Below are 22,851 nucleotides of genomic sequence, written 5' to 3' on the forward strand. Positions count from 1 at the left end.
GTCCAAAGTGCCCTGCCTTTAGTAGGCTGTGTGACATTGCAGAAGGAACTCACCTTTCCTGTCCCACACTACATCTTTCAATTTCTACACTACATATTAAGGCAACTCCTACCTTATTTCTGATGCCCTTCGCTGAGTTAATGTTGTGACTTTATTTATAATCCATCACTGAGTCTGATTTGGGAAACCCCTAACTTATGGTTAAATAAAATGTGTCAGACAGGGAAAACTGAATTACAAATAGACTCACCTTTAAATAATCAAACACAACCTTTCTCAACAACCGTAGTACCACTGAGAGTTTCACAACTTTGAGAGGGCAATTTTAGTTATCATAGTAACTGATAAGACCCACTAATACTTCATAGGTAAGGGTGAGAGATTCTGGATGTCCTGCAACTTCCTGCGGGATATTCTTTTAGGTATGAACATGTTGATAATTATTTAAGCCTCCATAAGATCAGGGACCATAGGAGCTCAATGAATGTTCACTAAATGAGTAAATTAAGTATAAAGCAAATAAAACATCGTCATTCCAACCCAGCCCACCGTACTCCATTAATGTATGCTTATGTCTATGAAGGTGTAGAAATGCTTTCACTAAGTGAAAAATAAAGTATACTAATGTGATTCCTTTAAATTTATACAGCACCTTTTTTTCATTAGAACCTCTCTTCTAGCCATGTTAGGGTCAACGCAACATTAAATGGCAATGTAGCAGTAAATACTAAAATCATAAAGCTCTACAATGACTTTAAACAATTTTTTTAATGTTTATTTATTTTTGAAAGAGAGAGAGAGAGAGAGAGAGAGAGACAGAGCACAAGCAGGGAGAGGGCAGACAGAGAGGGAGACACAGAACCTGAAGCAGGCACCAGGCTCTGAGCTGTCAGCACAGAGGCAGATGTGAGGCTTGAACCCACAGACTGTGAGATCAGGACCTGAGCCAAAGTCTGACACTCAACTGACTGAGGCACACCCAGGTGCCCCAACAATGACTTTTTACTTATGTAAAAAATGATAAGTGAAATACAAATTACTATTGATTTCCATATATATTGCTATATAAAACAGTCTACACTATTTCTAAAATATAAAAACAAGTTAATGTATAACCACTTTGGAAGACAGCTTCGCAGTTTATTACAGTCTTACCATGCAACCCAGAAATTACACTCTAGGTATTTCCCTAAATGAGTTGAAAACTTATGTCCACCAAAAAATCTGCACAAGAATGTTTATACAAGCTTTGTAACTGCTGAAACTTGGAAGCAACCAATATGTCCTTCAACAAGTGAATGGATAAACAAACTGTTATACAACCATATAAGGGAATGTTATTCAACAATAACTAGAAATGAGATATCATAAGAAGCCATGAAAAGACCTGGGGAAACTTAAATGCATGGTGTGAAGTCAAAGCAATCAGTCTGAAAATGCTATATAACATATGATTTCAATTACATGATACTCTGTAAAAGGCAAAACTATAAAGATAACAAAAGATGAGTTGTCACCAGGGATTTGAAAGGGAGTGAGGGAGAGAGAGAATAGATAGAACACAAGGGATTTTTAGGGCAGTGAAATTATTGTGAATGACACTGTAATGATGGATAAATGACATCACGTATTTGTCAAAACTCACAGAAGTTTACCACACAAAATATGAAGCTGGATGTGAACTCTGGAATTTAGTTGCTATCAACTGTAGCAAATGTACCCCACTAATGCCAGATGTTAATGAAAGAAACTATTTTGGGGAGACGGAGTAAAAAAGGGAACTTTGTACTAAGTGCTCATTTCTTCTGAAAATCTAAAACTTCTCCAAAAACACAAAGCCTGTTAATTAAAAAAAAAAAAGAAATTAATAAATCAGTTTATGTGCTCATAACTCTTCAATGGAAAAACTGTATGAACAGACTCATACCATATGGCCCCCAAGCGCTTGTGCTTAAGTGTCCTGCTGTGTGTACGTCTCTAGAGAAAACTCAGTCTTAATCCACATCCTCACCTCAAATCACACTCTAGGGAGGTGGGGAACTAAGAGGCTGGGTGAAGTTAAATACTCTTATTGGGCCACAAGGCCTGGTCTCTGTCTTGGGATTTTTCATTATTCGAGAGTGTTTCTCACTCTTCTTCCATGTGTAACCAGATACTTCATATATCTCTGTCAAAAACGAAATGAGAATTTCCAGTTCAAAACAGAATGGACCACATGCATTTATCCCTTCTCCCTTCATAAACCATACAAAAATGACAGCTAAGCACTGTTCAACAAAGGAACAAATCTATGAGGATGGAACGTTCAACAGAGTAGACAATAGCAACAAATGTTAGAAGCTGGAAAACAAACGCATGAGTTTTGTTGAAAAAGCTGAATTTGCCTAACACTGGAGACAAGCCAAAAAGCTACCTGATCCATACGCAAAAGCCCAAAACTCTAGCTCTAGGTACACCTGGAATAAGACTAAAGACATTTAAGGGGCGCCTGGGTGGCTCAGTTGGTTAAGCATCCAACCTCGACTCAGGTCATGATCTCGCGGTCCGTGAGTTCAAGCCCTGCGTCGGGCTCTGGGCTGGGCTGATAGCTCGGAGCCTGGAGCCTGCTTCTGATTCTGTGTCTCCCTCTCTCTCTCTGCCCCTCCCCCGTTCATGCTCTGTCTCTCTCTGTCTCAAAAATAAAAAAAAATAAACGTTAAAAAAAAAGGCTGAAGACATTTAAGAAGAATTAGACTCTCTTGTTTCCTCTTTCCTAATTCCATGTAATCAGACAACACCTTATCCCTATGCCAAGCAGAAACTAATTTTACTGCCTGACTCATTTTATATTCATTAGTTTCTTTCTCATATTTTCTGAAAATGAATCCACTTATTTTACATCTTTTTTTGGGGGGGGGAAGGATGGAAATGGATAGAGAGAGAGAGAGAGAAAGGGAAGAAGGCAGGGAGGAGAAACAGAAGAAAGGAAGGACAGAGTCAGAAAATCAGTAAGACACAAAAATATTAAGAACTAGGATCAAAAACAACTTAGCTGTGTTCAATGATGAGGAGGGAAACAGTAGGAGATGGCATTTATCATTTAAGCAACAGCATACTAATACTGTCTTTGTGTTCTCAGGGTCCTAAAAGAAATAGTGGGATAAATCACAAAAATGCCTGCACCTTCTTTTTCCTTCCCATCACACCCCAAGTGAACTAAAGTGAAACGTCTTCAATAAATATGCATGTACTGATAGATGAATGGATAAAGAAGATGTCATGCAGATATACAGATGTACAGTGGAACACTACTCAACCATAAGAAAGGATATTTTTGCCATTTGTGACCACATGGATGGACCTAGAGGTTATGCTAAGTGAAATAAGTCACATTGAGAAAGACCTATGAGGTAAAATCTAAAAAACAAATCAACCAATAAATATGTATTTACAAACATTCATTCGCTTGCATGAAATTCTCTATAAAGAATCAGTACAGCCAAGAAAAGAATACTAAAAGCAATCAGTTATGAGATTATGTTGAGTTACATATGAAATAAGGAAAAAGAATAGCCTTAATCATTATTGGAACCTGGCCTTTAGAGAGGTCTAAAAAATTAAAGGAATGAAAGTAGTAAGGAAAAAGCAGTCATTTTCTCTTTAAGAATTACCTAGGGGTGACTGGATGGCTCAGTCAGTTAAACATTCGACTCTTTGATTTTGGCCTCATATCATGATCTCACAGTTTATGACATCTAACCCCATGTTGGGCTCTGCGTTGATAGCACACAACCTGTTTGGCATTCTCTCTCTCTCTCTCTCTCTCTCTCTCTGTCTGTCTCCCTCCCTCCCTCCGTCTGTTCCTCCTTCCCTCTCCCTCCCTCTCTCTCTTTCTTCCCCCCCAAAATAAATGAATAAATATTAAAAAAAGAAAAGAAAAGAATTACCTAATTTTTTAGCCCACAAAAGTCTTCTAAATAATGACCAAGGCATAAACTACGTTCTGCTGTTTTCTTCATTTTTATAGCTCACAAGCTCACTTAGGATAAGATAACCATCGATTATTTAAGATAGTAAAAAAAAAAAAAATATTCTCAGGCTGTCACTGGCCTAGTTAGAGAAAGAAACTGCTCTACACAAACCTTCTCTGACTCTAGTGGAGAATACTTTTCCCCCAAAAGAGAGGAGGGAAATAAAAGAGCAGACACTCGTGGGATTTATTCCACATATAATATAAAAGGGTTACTGTTCAAATCTACACATCACTGAAATGAAGTTTCCATTTTAATGCAAGAATCAGTTCAGTAAACATAGTCTAAGTCAGAGAATAATAACAGAAAGCTATAATGACCGACTCTGCAACAGGACAAAACATATTTAATTATCCAAAGTTTGAGATATAACTTTCTAGACAAATGATAAGATATTTTTTAAAGTAAATGTTACATATGACAGAAAAGCAGTTTCAATGGATGCACATATGATCCTGGTATATGGTAGCCAGGTGAGTCAATCATAAGACAAAGTTATCATGAAATAGAGTTAATAGGGTATAGGCTTAGGGTATGGCAGATGGAAGGTGTAACATATGAAAGAAGTTAAGCAGATTTTTTGAATTCTGATTTTCTGGGTGGTTCCCCTTGTCATATAATGAACTATTACATTTCATTTCTGAAGAACTGAAGAGATTAAAGCATTCATCTGTAGCTCATGAATTACTCTGAAAGCTATTCAGAATTTAAATGTTATAGCTGGTCTCTCATTTTTCATCGTCTAATAAATGAGTTTATGAATAAACAAATGAGTTCATATATTCCAAACAACAGATCATTCATGTTCCCCCAATTCCTTCATTTATTCAATGGATATTACTGATCTACAGAGGGTTGGGCTTTATACTAAACGGCAGCCTGAATGAGACTAACATTTTCTATGCCCCCATGGAATATACAAATCAGTAAGAACACAGGCATTAAACAAAGGTATTTGTTTGTTAATAGAACTATATAAATGAAATGAGCTGTGGAAAAGAACCAGAGAACAGGTGAGTGGGGAGTTACATCAGACAGCGAAGCCAGCAAAAGCTCCCGAAGAAGGCATCAGGTCCTAACCTAGGACCTGAGGTACCAGGAGCAGGCCAGGCATGTGGAAAAACTTTCCAAACAGTAGAAATAGCAAGTGCAAAGGTGCTGAGTCAGGAAGGGTTTCAGGAAGTGACAGAAAGCCATTGATGTCAGGCAGAGAAAGCAAGGAACACGGTGGCAAGAGATGAATTAGGGCTAGGGAGGAGGGCCTCTCCAAGCCAAGGTAAGCAGCTTATATTTTATTTCAAGTACACGTAAAGTCTTTCACATTAAGGAATGACGTGAGCTGATTTATATTTTGAGGAGAGCACCACACACCTGTGCTGTACAGAAAATAAATTAAATTTCTGGTGGAGGTTCTTAGCTGTTTGGTTGCCATGAAACTGTCTGTCAGTCCAGCCTATGCAGCTTTCCTCAGAATAATATTGTTAAATGCATAAAATAAAATACATAGAACTACAAAGAAAACTAATTATGTTCAAATTCAGTTCTATCCTGAATCTGCTGGAGGCAAAGGACCCAGGGTTAAAGACTCTTGCTGGTGGACACGAGAGAAAGGAAAGTGTTAGAAGGCTATTGCAGTAGAAATGGAAGAGATGGATAACTTTAAGAAAAAACCGGGATCTCTGGGTTGTCTATAAAGGTCTAAATATCTGAGTATAGATAAAACGTGTTTGTGTGAGGGTGTGTGTGTGTGTCATTCTCTTTAATCACTCAAACATCTATGAATGATCAGTTTGTTTAAAGAGGGACATTTTTGTCAAATGGGACCCAAAAATTGTAATTAGAGAGTTTTCCAATAGAAGTTATTCTTATGGGTAATCCTTCACTCCATAAGCATTGATTGATTACACTGATAAATAAGAACAAAAGCTAGAATTTATGGAGTTATGATTATTTGCTTATGTTTAGGATGCTTATTATGGTCCAGGTGCTAAGCAAAGTGTTTTATATTGCCATGCCTGGTTTAATTCTCATAACAACCATTGGAGACAAGCTTTATTACTATCCCCTTTTTACAAGGGAGGGACTTAAAGCTCAGAGATAGTAAGTAACTTGTCTGATATCACACAGCTGGTACTGTCAGCACTGGGAATGGAGCCCGGAGCTAAATCCAGAAGCAGGCGTTACTGAGAACTCACTGACTGCTTAGTGCTGGGTTGGCAATAATTGGAACCAAAAAAAGTATAAGCCAGGGCCCAGATCTTAAGGGGCCAAACAAACAAGTTTCTAAGGATAGCAAACACACATACCTCAGTGGAATATGGGAGACCATAAAAGTCTGTGCTTACTTTTGTACTGCAAACATGCACAGAAAGAACAGCACCAAATTGGGGTGGGGGAAGCGGGGTGGGGGTTAAGTGTAAGTCATGAACTGTTTCTTTAAAAACTAGATAAGCTTTAAGTAAGTTTAACATGGGAGAAGCACATTTTAGTAATGAAGGCAACGAATCCCATGAAGTATTTGGGTATAGTCAACAGACGGACTTAACGGCAGAAATTCTAGATTTTTAACCTCCTAGCTGTAAGATTTCAGAAAGCTACCTAACTTCCTTGTTACTCAGTATTCCCGCTGGTAAAATGGGTTTAACACTATCTACTTAGGAAACTATACAAATGCACGTTGCAAGTCAAAAAGCAGTTTCCCTTAGCGGTTTTACATATCCACTAAACAGCATGGTTTAACCGCTGGTTTTAACTTTGCAAAAAGTCAGTGACCTCCTACAATGTTGTTTTCATTTGTTTCTCTTTCCCATAGAGGCCCCAGCAAAAATTCCTGAGATATATTATATGATTCTTAGTTGAATGCTTCATTTGGGAGTTATTTCACGCGTCTACAGGCAGACCCAACCCCTAAGCACTCCCTTCCTCCTGGCCACTCTCTTCTCAGAATATAGTTCTACCATACCAGCTTCTGCAAGATGAAGATAATGGCTAATAATGGCTTAATGTGTTATTCCCTCCATAAAGCATTTATATTTAATAATGGCCCCCAAAGTCCCCTAGCTAAAAATTGAAAAATAAAACAATTTCAGGTCTTATGGAAATAATGAGGAGGAAAGCTGAAATTCTGGGACAGAGGGCCTTGGGTCTTCCTGAAGCCACACTGTAAAGAAGCTGCAGCAATTCTGAGGAAAATGACATTAACAAGCCCAATGTTAAAATCGGAAATAATTCAGCTAAGAACCTTAAGATGCTGCTGCCAAATAATCAATTCAGAAATGGGTATTTCAACACTATAAAAAAAGGCTTTGAGCTGTGAGGATTTCTTAATAAAGAGGTCTAAAATTAAAATGGCAAAATAGCAACATCTATTAAATCTGAATGGTAGGTACATGGATTCTGCTAAATTAGTTTCTGCCCTTTTAGATACGTTTTCAGAATTTCTTATTCTTGAAAGTCATAAATCTTAAAAAGTAAAAATAAAGAAGTTCTCATTACAATGGACTCAGAAGTTTGTTCAACAGATAATTCTAACTTTGATGTTTCTCTTGTTTTATAGCACACTAACTAATCTTCTGGCGATTGAGTGTGACAGGTTAGATAAAACACATCTGGATACAACAAAATACTTTATCCCAAATTCTACGAATTCAAGACTAGGTCAAGATAAGGCTTTGGGGGCTTTTCCTAAAACCAAAATTATAATAGAACATCACTAATTAGGTGTGTGTATATATATATATACACATATATATATATATATACATACATATATATATGTATGTATTAATCCAAGAAAACAGCTAATGAAACTATGTTGATAGACTTTGCCAAAATTTGATATAAAAAATATAAAGCACACATAATATCATATGAAGTAGACATTTCAAGAAACTTAATAATGCTAATTTATATCGGCCTACAATTTATAATTTTCAGAGAACTTTCAGCTACATTATTTCAGTTCACAGGAGAAACTATAACTTGCATATTCTGTAGGGAAATGATACAAGTGTTAATTCAGCAGAAGTCTTGACACGCCAGCTGAAAAAGCTAGCCTTTGGCATATTTTCAGTTAAAAAGGCTCTCTTAAGAATCTTGAGTTAACTTGTTGAAACTGTTTAATAGCCTTGTATAAATGATAGTTGACTATATGACTGTGAAATAAAATCAATTCAGTTATGCTTTTCTATGTAGTTTAACTGACAGATTAACAGTCAGCAGTTCCATGCTTCCACATTTGAACATGTAAACCTTAATCTGAAAACAGATGATTAAAGAGCAAGAGGTAGCAAAGGCTACACAAGAAGGTCATCTGATTATTGCACAGATTAAATTTTGATACAGAAGTGCTATGTTTAAAATAAATGATAGGAGGCAATTTCTGCACAACTTTTCAAAAAAGGGTAGGCATTTTTTTTCTTTACAAACACACAGCCCAACAGCCTGGACTTTTGTGATCCAGACCTCTACCACCACCCCCAATTCTGACGATCCCTGCAGGCAACCAACAACTGCTGTATCTGTGGAATGTGCTCTTTGAACTGTACAAAAGCCTTCAGCCTTTCCTGCATTCTGCAAACAAAAACTGCCAAGTGCAATTCTTTCTCTGATTTAACATAATACAAGTGTTACTTCTCCCCCCACCCTTACTTCCCTAGTGCCACCATGGTCTGTAATGTCGACATTTTTATAAATGCACAAAAAAAGGAATCAGTTTTCCTAATCAAAATTAAATTTGTTTTAGGAGTATAATAGTTCAACTGAACATAATATAAAATTCAACAGGCACCATATTCCCTTTTGTGTATATGTTTTAAGAATTCTATTTCTATAGACGGATTCAAGGATTGAATGGGATTAGTCCTTTTAATTATATGACTAGGATCTTCAGCTTGAAATCTTTCTTACAAAAAAAGACAAACACAATAGTTGTTTATATTCAATTCATTTACCAAAAAAACTCATTAGAGCTAATAAGAATATGTCCTTCCAAATGTGAATATCTCTTGATATTCAAAAGAAAATGAAAAGCAAAAGGCAAAGTAAGTCCTAAGATAGAGTTGCATAGATATTTAAACTCACCTACTAGTTGAATGCTAGAATAGAGCATTCTTCTAGCCTAGATCCAACATAAACTGCTTTTCTTCACTGAGTATGTCCTTGACATTATGCATACCAGAGTATTTTTCTTTCTCAAAAAGATATTAAACCCAGTACTGAAGAGTTAGTTCTATTTTTCATGTATATTAATGCTTCCAACTGTTGGTATATACAAACGAATTATCAGCTACATGACTGTATTTGAAAATACTTGAAGTTTTGTCCCTAAAACTAAGTTATAAAGGGATAAAGCACTATCATTTATTTTACACACAAAAAATAATTATCAAGTAGAACCAGACATTCATTACAGGAGATGCTTAGAAAAGATAAGGTATATCTTTGTTCAAAAGAAGCTCACAATCAAGTTGAGGGGAGCAACACACACAAACGCATAAGGCAATTAAAACACAAGAATATATGTGACAAATATTTGCCACTTCTAATTAAAATTAATTTATTCATTTCATGGCCTATTTCACCCAAGTTTAGCCTCATACCTTTTTTTGAGAACCAGAGGTATCTTAGGGTGTTACAAAGCAAGGCTGAACCTAACTGGCTTAGAAGTTGAACCATCCCATACAGACTGGAATTTCCTTTTCTCTTTCAGTCAAATCCTTACCTTCTATGTCAGTCAAATCACTTCCTCTCATTGATGACATAAAAGCCTTTCTTACTAATTAGGTCACAGAGTATTTTATATTTTTATTACTGTATGTATTTAATAAGTACTTACTAAATAATGACAATATCTAGCAAAAGGTAGTTAAAGACTTATGCTTTAAAATCAGAGAAGCGAAGGTTCAAATCCTGGTTTTGTCAATAAGCTACTTAACTTTTCTACATCTCCGGTATAGCTGCAAACTACACACAGGTGATATAAAGGAAGCTGCCATCTTGGAGTCTCATCCCCTCCAAGGAGCTGTGATTGAACAGGGTGTTAAAGGGCAGTAGTAGGTCATCTAGCACATAAGCAGTGAAGCACTTTCCAAAGAGAAGAGAACACACAAAGAATGCAAGATATCTTTGGGAATCACAACACAGAGAGAAGTTCTGAAATATTTAAGGTTGAGAAGATTAGGCTAAGAGAGGGCTTTAAGCATCTTCTACTTTGATGCTTGATTTTATATATATTAATTTCCTGGGATAAAGTCTGTGAAGAAAGGAAACAGAATTACCAAGTTTGAAATCTTAGGATCATCCTGATCTTTTACCCCATTCATCCATTATCAAGTCCCACAGAAGGAACAACATGCACAAAAGCCACAAGGCACAAAAAAAACTTGAAGCTATCAATTCATAAAATTAGGCCATAGTAAGTGAAGTAAGAAAGCAGAGTCACAAATATGCTGAGTACAGAAAGATGATGCTAAAGGGGCAGGTGTGGTCCAATTCTTGCAAGGACTTGTAGACCACCCTGAAGACACACTTTCCATTTTACCCTAAGTTCAAGGGAAAATATTTAAGATTTGAATAAAAAAATAAAAATCACCCACTCTTTATTTTAAAAGTTAAGTCTTGCTACCTAGCGAGTTAGAGGGGATTAAAGGCATAAAAAATTGAGGAAAACAGTCATGGCAGTTGTTGAAATAAAAGTTTTAGACTAGTATAAACTTTAGGGTAGTATCAGTGGGATGTGGAGAAAGAAATATATTTGTGGTCAAATTTGGAGGTTATTCAATCTCAAAGGGCCTAGAAGAGTGAAGACAAGAAGAAGGGAGACATCCAGGTAATCCAATATTGATGACCCAGTATTTCTGACATAGGCAACTGAGCGCATAACAGTGCTATTAATGCTATTCACTAAGACAAAAAGTATCTTAAGAGAAGCATATTTTTAATAGATGATACAGGAGCTGACAATGAGCTTAATTTTAGATGGATTCCTATGGGATATTTAAGTAGAGATGTCAAGGAGACCCTTGCAAATGCAGAGCTCAAACTCAGAGGAAAATTGTAAGTTATAAATACAAAAGTGGGAGTCCCAACACTAAGGTCAAAGCTTTGGAAATAAGTGAGTTCATCTAGCATAACGTACATACAGAGTGAGAAGATAAAGACAGAACACAGGAAAAGACCTACATTTAAGAGGCGGGTAAAGAGAGCACTCACAAATAAAACTTAGTAAGGGGAATAAGTGAAACAACATGACATGAGAATGTGAGATGATACAAGGAGGAAGCAGTCAGCTGTGTGAAATATTTCAAGGAAGGTAAGTGATTAAAACTGTCTATAGATTTAGCAATAATCTCACTGAAGGACTTCTAGTTAAGCCGACTAGTCCAAACATACAATTATATCCATTCTTTCCAAATTACTAACATAATGGCAATACAAGAATAAAAAGTTATGAACCCATGACAAAGATCACAGAAGAGGTGGAACCCACTAAGACATGCCCAACACACCTTTGTATGTACTACATGGTCTAGCACAGGTCCTCAGTGAAAGTTGGTCAAAGAATCAATCAGTACTTTATTCAATCATTCAATCCCCATCTCGCAGAATAGGAAACTGGTCCAGGAGTCAAGAAAATGTTGAAGAGAAATCACCCAGAAGTTACACCCCAGAAAAAAGTTTCAAAACTGATGACATTGTCCCTGTCTTCCTCAGAGTAGACTTATACCAGCAATGTTTATATTTCTAGATTTTTTTAAATCTAAAAAAGAACCCAGTGTAATACACCATAGTTTTTTATTTGCTTTTTTTTTTTCTCACTCAAAGAAACTATTTTGGGCTCACTTAACAAAGATCATTTTCTTCAAGCACAGCCTTAAAGGATGTTAACTGCTCAGCCATTATAATTCATATTCAACATGGTCTTCCAAAGAATTGCGCCCCAAGGTAAAAGGCTAACATTTTACCTTGTAGTGCAGGGTAAAGAGACAATGTCCTTTTACAAGAAATAAAAATCAATTCATTTGGGGCACTTTGGTGGCTCACTCGGTGAAGGTGAAGCGTCTGACTCTTGATTTTAGCTTAGGTCATGATCAAATGGTAGTGAGATAGAGCCCCAGGTCGGGCTCTGTGCTGGGCATGAAGCCTACTTAAGATTCTCTCTCCCTTTCCTCTGTCCTTCACCTACATGTGCATTCTCTCTCTCTCACTCACTCTCTCTCTCTCTCTCTCTCTCTCTCTCTCTCTCTGTGTGTGTGTGTGTGTGTGTGTGTCAAAAATGCAATATCAATTGATTCACCAAGTATTAATTAAAGGTGGCCTATACACCAGCACCACTCTGGGCACTTGGGGACACAGGGTTGAAGAAAGCATACAGGAGTTTATATAATACTGCATGGAAATAATGAGAGTGGGAAATAGGATAATACCTTAGACATTGATTCTTAAAATCTAGTAGAAAATAAAAATTACTCTTTTCAGGTATCTGCATTTAAAAAGCATATACATGAGCATTCAACTCTATAATGAAACTATTCAGAAATTAGATTTCTTTAACCACCTCAATTCATGATCTATGCAGACATAAATTCAAATATAACTAGATTTAAGATAATAAAAACTAATAAACTCAAATTTAAGTCACTGAACCATAAGAAAATATTCATAAAAGTAGGAAAGCAACAGAAATATTATTTTAAACTGCACAACAAAACCCAAACTATCTTTTGCACAAGCCTACAAATAACCAGTTAAGTATAAAAGATTTTGAAAAATTAAGAAGCTGGCAATAATTGAGTTTCTGTTAAAAATTATCTGTACAATTTACTCTGAAAACCAAACATGGAATTTTTGAGTTGAAGTTTGGTTCGTTAAATCGAAACACATTTGTTAGTGAAAACAGTGTTGATGCCCATGATGAACAAAATGGAGGGATAGTGATAGAAGAGATTCTGGGGGCACCTGGGTGGCTCAGTTGATTAAGCAGCCAACTTTGGCTCAGGTTATTGATCTCAAAGTTCGTGAGTTCGAGTCCTGCACTGGGCCCTGTGCCGACAGCTCAGAACCTGGAGTCTGTTTTGGTGTCTCTCTCTCTCTGCCCCTCCCCAGGTCATACTCTGTCTCTGTCTCTCTCAAAAATAAATAAATGTTAAAAGAAAATGTTAAAAAAAATTATAAAAACAATTAATAAAAAGAAAGATTCTGTAGAGCAATAGTGCACTCTTCATTTGAAGAGAGAAACTAGGGGTTGACTAGATCAAGACTAATTAAGGATCATGGGAAAAATGGCAAAGAGAGATGAAAATTATAAAAAAAAAGTAATGGCAACAAATAAACTAATTAGATTCCTTTCTTTGGGATTAATGTTGACCCACCTCACTGATAGTGTCAAATTAAAAAAAAATCTAAATTAAAGGTCTTGCTTTGGTCATTCTACCAATACTGACTCTCTCTGTTCTTATATCTAATAGAAAAGATAAATATCTTAGTATAATCTACTAAAAACTATAGGAATACATGCTATTTTCATAAATCTCAATGGAAACAACAAAGCAAATTTGGGCTCCACATCACCATTTTGCCTAGGACCAAATCTTCAGTAAGACTGTCACAAATGTGATATAAACTTTTCAAATTACATCAATTTTCCCAAACTATCAGTATACATGCCACTGGGTAATCAAAAATCAAGATCAAATAGATACAATGACTCCATTATGCAGGAAAAAGAGAACTCTAGTAAAGAAAGAAATTTCAAACATTGAAGGAAGCTACCTTTAAGTGGATGGTTGGGAAAATCCACATGGATTTTGCATGGACATTAGAATGAGCATTTTATAGGAACATAATCAGGAGTAATTTAACAGTGGAAACAATAACGATGGAAGCTTTATTTAACCCATATGCCCGGTGCTGTGTGGCATGCTTCATCTCTTCCCCACTCATTTCCCCTAAATCCTAGGAGATTACATTTTATATAATGCCTCTTAAATAAGCAGCATTTATACTCTGTACTTGATGAGTATGATTTACAATAAAACTAAAATTACCACTTCATAGTATAACCCTATTAGAGAGAAATATAGTAGTGTATTGAAGAAATAAATACATGATATTGTAAAAACTCATTCTACTTCAAGTTGTAACCTTAGGAGAACTCTCAAACATATGCATAACAAGAAATATACAGATATATTTGCTACAGTATTGTTTGAAATAGTAAAAAATGAAAAACAACCAAATTGTTCATCTACCAAGGAAGAGTTTTTAAAATAAGTATGCTTTATTCAAACCATGGAATGTTATAAAGCAGTTAAAAGCTAATTAATTATTATCACCCAAAATAGCAAAGATGGAAAAAGACAATCTCAGTGTCGGCAAGGCATGGAGCAACTCAAATCCCAGACAGTGATGGTCAGAAGGTAAACTGGGACAGACAAGCACTTTAGAAGACCACATGCAGTATCCACTAATGTTGACACTATGATATAGATAACCTAGGATACACATACTAAATTGATATGATGATGTATATATTCTATCAAAGTTCTACTCCTAGCTATATAGATGCACACAATATGTAAAGGACATGTAAAAGAATCTTCAGAGTACTATTATGTCTAATAGTTATAAGTAAGAAAACAACCTAGATGTCCCAAAATAAAATGGAAATAAATAAACAGTAATATATTCACGTATTGGAATACTAGATAGCATCCAGGGTAGACACTCAGATAGACACAATAATGTGGAGGAAGCTCATAAATCTAATATTAAAAACAAGCCAGGGGTGCCTGGGTGGCTCAGTCAGTTAAATGTCTGACTTCGGCTCAGGTCATGATCTCATGGTTTGTGGGTTCAAGCCTGGCATCGGGCTCTGTGCTGATAGTTCAGAGCCTGGAGCCTGCTTCAGATTCTGTGTCTCCCTCGTTCTCTGCCCTTGCCTGGCTAGCACTTTCTCTCCCCCCCACCCCACCAAAGAAATAAAGAAACATTTAAAAAGTTTTTAAAAATAAAAAATAAAATAAAAGCCAGACACAGAAGATCATATGCTAAATGATTCCATTTATATAAAGCTCGAAAATAGAGAAAACGAATCTATGTTGTGAGAGGTCAGGATATGGTTTCCCTGGTGGAAGACGGTGAAGGATAGTAACAAAGAGGAGGAAAAAAGAGGGGGAGGCTCTTATAGTACTGGTAACATGCTACTTCTTGAACTGGGTACTAGGTACACAGATGCATTCATTCTGTGAAAATTCATCAACACATAATTTATGATTTTTGCAGTTTTCATTATACAACTACAAAAATCATGAATGTGTTTTATATATATATATTCATATAAAAAATGAATTCATAAAAAAACTCTAAAAAAAACTAAAAAATCAGACTTGTGTGTATCAATATAGATAAATTCCCTGTATAATTTTGCAAGTAAAAATGTTTCAGAAGGGTAGATTTGATATGATGCCACTTCCATTAATTTTAAAATCACAAAAAACAAAACGTAAGATGTATACATAAACACCAACTTCAGTGTAGTACAGAAAGAAAGAGAGAAAAGGAGACAGGATGAAAGCACATAGCTTTTACTGTATTTGTGGCATTATATTTCTTAAAAAGAACGAAATCTAAAGAAATATAACAAAATATTCACATATGTCAAATTTGGATATCTGGATGCCTATAATGATATTTTCTGAAAGTTTACAATATTTTAAAATAAAAATCTTAAGGAAAGCTACCTTTTGGATTCTGAACTAAACAGAATATTTAAAATAATTTTTAGTGAAAAACATTCCTAACTAATTTGCCCAGATCAGCAAATTAACAAATATTTTCATTTAGCTTAAGTTAACTGAGATGACTGATGGGTGCTTATTTTAGGTAAAAGTATTAGGTTTTAATACACATAATGCCTTTTGGACAAACCTAAAATACGGTCCACATATAGAAAAAAAAATGGTATACGCTTATTTGCCAAAAGAGAAGTTGGACCTTTTAAGTTGTACAACAATAAAATCACTAAACATTTAAGAGAGTTCAGCAGAAATGACCTTCAGAGCCTATCTGTGGAGAACATACACCTTCAATATACTCTGATACCTGACCCAAGAGCACTTTGTTGCTTCTTAATGTTGTCCCACAGGGCTATCCTCAAAATGGGGCACTTAAGTAATAGTGGTTACATGGACAGAACTGTCAACCCCGCAAAACTAGGTCATCAGTATACCCACTAAAAAAAGTTATTCATCCCAGGAATACTGAGTCCCTTGTCCCAGATATAATTTTGCATCATTAACTTGGAGGTGGATTCAATGTGTAACTCACTGGTCTTTCGAAAAGACTGAAGCCACCATACACTTTGGGTTTAACAAGAAGTTTTATCGTCACTACCCTGCCTTTAAAATATGAAGAGGTGTGAGAAAAATACAAGTTTTAACTAGTTGGGGTTTTTTTGTTTTTTTTGTTTTTTAATAATAATCACTTCAAACCAACAGGTCAGGCTTTCCTAATACTTATCCTGGTGGATCTCATCCTATGTCTTTAAGCATTATGTCCTTTGCTACAACCCTTCTTTCAGTGTCTGAGAGCAACTAATTAGTTAATATTTTAGGTAGTCTTTTAGAAATCACAAGACACAAATTCAGGTGAGATATTCAGGCATGTGCTACTTCCTTAAGATATTAACAGCTGCTTTTGGAGTGCCTGGTTGGCTCAGTCAGTTAAGCAAGCATCTGACCTCAGCCCAGGTCCTGATCTCACAGTTCTTGAGTTTGAGCCCCACATCGGGCTCCGTGCTGACTGCCCAGAGCCTGAACTTGCTTCGGATTCTTTGTCTCCCTCTCTCTCTGCCCCTCCCCTGCTTGCACTCTGTCTCTCTCTCTCAACAATAAATGTTAAAAAAAATTTTTTTAAGATATTAACAGCTTCTTTTGCTAAAAAAGTCTACATTATTAGAAGAGAACATGGAATATTACACTTCATTTTGTTAAATTTCTATTCTACAAAGATTCAAATCAGTTATGGACACAGCTCTGTAAAGCTGCCCCCAAGAAACTGGTACCTTGCTATTTAGTGAAAACAAAATCATACAAATGTCAATTTTTCAGAAAGATTCAACTTCAACCTTGCATTTTTTATCTTGTTAAAACTGACATGTCTCTTTTCAGACATATAAGTTATTTTGTTTTCCATATTCCCAAACATCTTCTCAAACTGACAGTGCACATCTTTTTGAACTCAAATCAATGTGTACTAATTAATAGATCATTCTCTGAATTATAGATTGAATGAGATTAAAAAAAGAATTCTGTTGTCTGCCAGGAATTTTTAAAGGAAAAATATTCTTTAGATCTTTTAAAATTTTATACACATTCCAGGTAGATTAAATATAAAATTATGAAAATACTAGGGCACAAAGAAATAATAAGCTTTTAAATATTTCCATGTGGTGATAGAATTCCTTTCCAGACTGTATCATTTCCAGAAGAATTCTCTGCTTCAGAACTTAGTAAGTGGAATAAACGGCTATATATTGCACATTGCTGTAAGAGATACAGAGACTGAGATAGAGATAGAGATATATAGATGCATACAAACACATAAATATACACATATATGTATATAAACACATAAATACAAATATACACACACATTCATTTATACACACACACACTTCTACATATATACAAAATAAGCAAGAGAAAGACCACTACCATTAATTAAATACCTGCTGTGTGCCAGGTATTTTTTGTGCTTGGAGATTTAATCTTCATCTAAGCCTATAAGGAAATTATTATTATTATTATTGTTGTTGTTGTTGTTATTGTTACTTCTCACATGCCAAACTTAACCAAAGATCAATATAAACAAATAACATGGCAGAGCAAACATTTGACCCCAGGTGTGTCAAATGCAAAAATGAGACTATTTCCTACACGGTATGCTTAAAATACGTTTCAGATTTTAAGTATTGCTTTGTGTCTCTTTAACATAAAAAAAATCATTCTGGCACTAGGAAGAAACATAGCTGATTTCTGAAACAAAATCTGATTTTATTCCCAAAATTTCAATATGGCAAGGGAAAAGTTGCTACAAAGATAATTCTTAGTTGAATATGTTCAAAATGTAATTCCTTGGTAATCTGGGTTTTGGCCAAGACAAATCAAAATCATAGATATATTACAAATGCCAAGTTTTCAAAGAAACAAAAAAAAATGCAATAGCAACAGATGCATTCTCCCGAGACATTTGTGTTGAGCCTAGCTGTATCCAGAATCTGAAGAAAAGGGGGATTTTTTTTTCTGTTTCATTTTTATGAATAATAAATTCCTGGTTTCTGTTAATGTCAACCAGTTAAATAAGATTATATTTACTCCTTGGAAAATTAAACAAAAGAATATACTGAGAAAGAAAGGAGAAAGGAAAGAGAAAAAGAGGGAGGGGAAGAAAGAAAAAAGGAAAGAAAATTTTTAAAGGGGTTACGAAGGAGTCCATATCTGGTACTTTTAAAATCAAATCTATATTTGAAAATTTGTATTCAAAGATGGGATACAAAGAGCATCTGTGTTTTTCATTTTTTTTTACAACATACTAATGTTAAAATTAACAAATTAACTTTAATTTACTTAAGTAAAAAAATATTTCTGAGGATGGTGGACCACTGCACAAAATGTATTAAAATTTAAGGAAAGAAGCTATGAACAACTCAATAAAGAAGAATGTTTCATTATTACAGAATGAATTTGTGTTATATTACCAAAAAAAAGTATTTATTTTTAAAATCAAAACTGAAACATCTATCTTAAAATAAAGATACATTTATGCTAGGTAAATACATTGTCATAAAAAGTTACTAAATATATTCAAGTATAGAAGTCTTCCTTTATGGACATTAGGACTTTCCCCAAATGAAACAATGTTTTGCGAGATCACAAAATATTGATTTTAAATTGCATCTTTTTAACTTTGAATACTCAGATCAAATTTGAAATTACCTTTTTCTCAGAATTCTAACTAACCAAATCAATGAGATTTTTGATTTTTAAAATATTAGACTTGCAAAAAATTATCTAAAATATCTTATTTTTTAGAGTAGTTTTATATTCAAAGAGAAATTGAGCAGAAAGTACACAGAGACCCATACATATTCTCTTCTCCATCTCCAAAATACATAAAGTTTCTATTATTATTAACATCTTGCATTAGTGTGGTACATTTTCTACAATTGATGAACTCATAGTACAACACTGTTATTAACTAAAGTACAGAGTTAGGGTTCACTGTTAGTTTTATACAGCTCTATGGGCTTTGACACATTCATAATGTCATGTATCCACCATTACGTTATTATACAGAGTAATTTCACTACTCTAAAAAATAATACACCTATTCAAAAAAATAAAAAATAAAAATAATAAAACTCCACTAATTCATCAGTCCCTCCCCACAACTCTGGCGACCTCTGATCTTTTTAAGGTCTCTGTAGTTTTGCCTTTTCCAAAATGTCAGAGAGCTGGAATCATACAGCATATAGCCTTCTCAGAGACCTTCATTCATTAATATTAAATTTCCTCCATGTCTTCTTGTGGCTTAATAGGTCATTTCTCTTGATCAGTAAATAGTCCATTATATGTATGTATCACAGATTGTTTACCCATTCACCTCCTGAAGAACATCTTGGTTGCTTCCAAGTTTGGGCAATTTTGAATAAAGCTTCTATAAACACTCTTGTACAAATTTTTATGTGGACATAAGTTTGCAACTCATTTGGGTAATTACAAAGTAGTACAATAGCTAGACTGCATGGTAAGTATTATACGTATGTTTAACTTCATAATAAACTCCCAAACTGTTTTCCAAATTGGCTGTATCACTTTTCATTCCCACCAATGAATCACAGTCCTTCTTGCTCTACATTCTTGACAGCATTTGGCATGTCAGTGTTTCAAATTTTAGTCATTCTAATAGGTATGTAGTGATATCTCATTTTTTAATTCCTAATTCCCTAATGAAATAAATACTAAGCATCTTCTCATTTCCTTGTTTTCCCTCTGTATATCTTTTTTCATTAGATCTGTTTAAAGCTCTTGTTTATTTTTATTTTTTTAAATTTTTTTAAATGTTTAATTTTTTGAGAGACAGAGAGAAAGAGAGAGAGAGACAGAGCAAGGGCAGGGGAGGGGCAAAGAGAGACAGATACACAGAATCTGAAGCAGGCCTCAGGCTCTCAGCTGCCAGCACAGAGCCTGATGCGGGGCTCAAACTCATGACCGCAAGATCATGACCTGAGTTGAAGTTGGATGCTCAGCTGACTGAGACACCCAGGTGCCCAATCACTGTAGTTTTATACAAGGTCTTGAAGTCAGGGAGTGTCAGTCCTCTCACTTTGTTCTTCTTCAATATAATATTATTTACTTGTTGTCTTTTGTTTTCCAGATAAGAATCAGTTTATCAATATTCACAGAATAACCTGTTGGCATTTTATTGTGATTGTGTTGAATATGTAGATGAAGGAAAGAAGATGCGACATTACAATTATATTGCATTTGTTTCTGCAGAGACATGGAATATCCTGTAGATCTTTGATTTTCTTATCTTTCATCAGAATTTTATAGTTTTCTAATATTTTAACATATAAATATTATATATTTTAATGTATGTATTTTATATTATATATATGTAATATTGTATTTTATATTAGTTAGATAGATGATAGATAGATAGATAGATAGATAGATAGATAGATAGATAGATAGATAATAGATTTGTACCTGGGTTTCAGGATATTTTTGGTGCTAATATAATGGTACTATATTTTTATTTTTTTTGAGTTTTATTTATTTTGAAAAAGACAGGAAGAGGAGCAGAGAGAGAGGGAGAGAGAATCCCAAGCAGGTTCTGCACTGTCAGTGCAGAGTCCCATGTGGGGCTCAATTTCATGAACCACGAGATCATGACCTAAGCTGAAATCAAGAGCTGGACGTTCAACCAGCTGAGCTTCTCAGGTGCCCCAATGGTACTCTGTTTTTCATTTCAAATCCCAGTTGTTCATTGGTGGGACAAAGGAAAACAACTGACTTGTATATTAATCTTGTTTTCTGCAACCTTGTTATCATTTATTACTTACAGGAGGTTTTATTTGGTTGATTTCTTTGAGATGTTCTACATAGATAATCATGGTATCCGCAAATAGTCGTATTTCTTCCTTTCCAATCTGGCTGCTTTTTATTTCCTTTTCTTATTACCTTAGCTAGGATTTCCAGTATAATAGTGAATAGAAGTGATAAGGACACCCTTGCCTGATACCTGATCTTAGCAAAGACGCACTTAGCTTTTCATTAATGGCTGTGCATAGCATAAATATCCATGCAACCACCAGCCTAGTGAATCAATAGCATGTTGGTGACATACCAGAAGCTCCTAGAAACTCTACCTCAGTGTTTATCACCTACCTAGAATTTAACTATTATTTTTAATTTTGCTGTAATCACTTTTTTGGAACTTTATAGAAAAGAAATCATACATACATTATTCATTTGTGCTAGGTTTTTTTCACTCAACATTATGTTTATGAGATTCAAGAATGTTATTATTGGTATACTTAATCTATATTCATTGATTATATATATGTAATATTGTACATATTACAATGTACAATATTGTAGAGAAGATCCACAAAAGTTTTCTGTAAAAAATAATATTTTCCAATCCTTCATCAATCTCAAACCTGTAAATAAGAGTTTACCACTTACTCATCAAATCTAAATAACTTTTTAAAATTTCTGTCATACTTTTCAATAGCAAATATTAAAATTTTACATAAGGAACAATTGTTTCACATCAGCGAAAGGAATAATAATGTTTGTAATGTTTCCCAAGGCATCTGTATCTAGTTCAATGACAGAAAAATTTAGAACTAAATATCTAAGACCAAAACCACTAGTTTATTTTATCTACATAGTTTATGCTAAATTCAAAAATCCTAATTCGAAATTTATGTGTTGGAAATGGCCAGAGTGTTTCCAGGCTCTATCAAATGTTCTAAACAATATTAAATGTGAACTGATAAATTATGAAGATTTCTTACTGCAATCTACTTTGACAACTTTGTCAGATGCTATGTCAATAAGAATATCACATTTAAAACCTGTAAAATTCATGTTTCAATTTTGACATAATTTCCATGATTCAGACTTTTTAAAATCAAAACAATACTCTTCCACTGAGCTCATTCACTGAAGAATGAAAAGGGTTATCAACTGTTAAGCGAAAGTCAAATTTCTGGCAGTAAGCCGTATATCACATATCAAGTGCCTTATCACAAGGGCAATGCAGTAAGTAACTTTTCAGATAAAAGTGACAACTGACAAGAAATTTCTTCCCAAGTAATTTTCCTAAAATAAGCATTGCCTTTAATCATCATTCTTCCTACCAATTTATAAACAGCAACTGAATTCTTTCTATATAATCATGAACACACATCTTTTAAGTTCTTCCTAATGAGATAGGGAATCAGTCCTTCCAGTACACTGAGCTGACAAAATTTATATATTTTTATAGTGGATTATGGATACAAATTCATTCCAATTCATTTTCACTATGCAAAGTGAAAAAAAGGACTTAATGTCTCTCTTACTGGAAGGTGGATTTAAATAGATATATTAAGATAGTCTTATTCTCAGATATAAAGAAATAAAAAAGAAAAAGAAAGAATTAAAGTTTAGTGCAAAAAGGGATTATGATGGCACAATTGTAGATACTAAATCAAAGGAAGTTACCTTCTTTTCATCAGAATACTCTCAAAATTCTTAACAATTCTTTGCCAGAAGATAAAATTAAA

At 34.6% G+C, this 22,851-nt stretch overlaps 1 protein-coding gene and 1 long non-coding RNA gene across 16 annotated transcripts in view; one reads left to right on the forward strand and one right to left on the reverse strand.

The window, feature by feature from the left end:
• FOXP2 (forkhead box P2) overlaps positions 1 to 22,851 on the reverse strand; it is a 563,073-nt gene that overhangs the window by 472,042 nt on the left and 68,180 nt on the right. The gene's annotated exons all lie outside the window — the stretch shown is intronic.
• LOC128314738 (uncharacterized) overlaps positions 4,464 to 22,851 on the forward strand; it is a 75,377-nt gene continuing 56,989 nt past the window's right edge. Inside the window, exon 1 of the long non-coding RNA XR_008296709.1 lies at positions 4,464 to 5,286. This is a non-coding gene — a long non-coding RNA (uncharacterized LOC128314738). The remainder of the gene's footprint in view (positions 5,287 to 22,851) is intronic.

The sequence above is a fragment of the Acinonyx jubatus genome, chromosome A2, assembly GCF_027475565.1.
Source record: "Acinonyx jubatus isolate Ajub_Pintada_27869175 chromosome A2, VMU_Ajub_asm_v1.0, whole genome shotgun sequence".
NCBI classification, from domain to species: Eukaryota; Metazoa; Chordata; class Mammalia; order Carnivora; family Felidae; genus Acinonyx; species Acinonyx jubatus.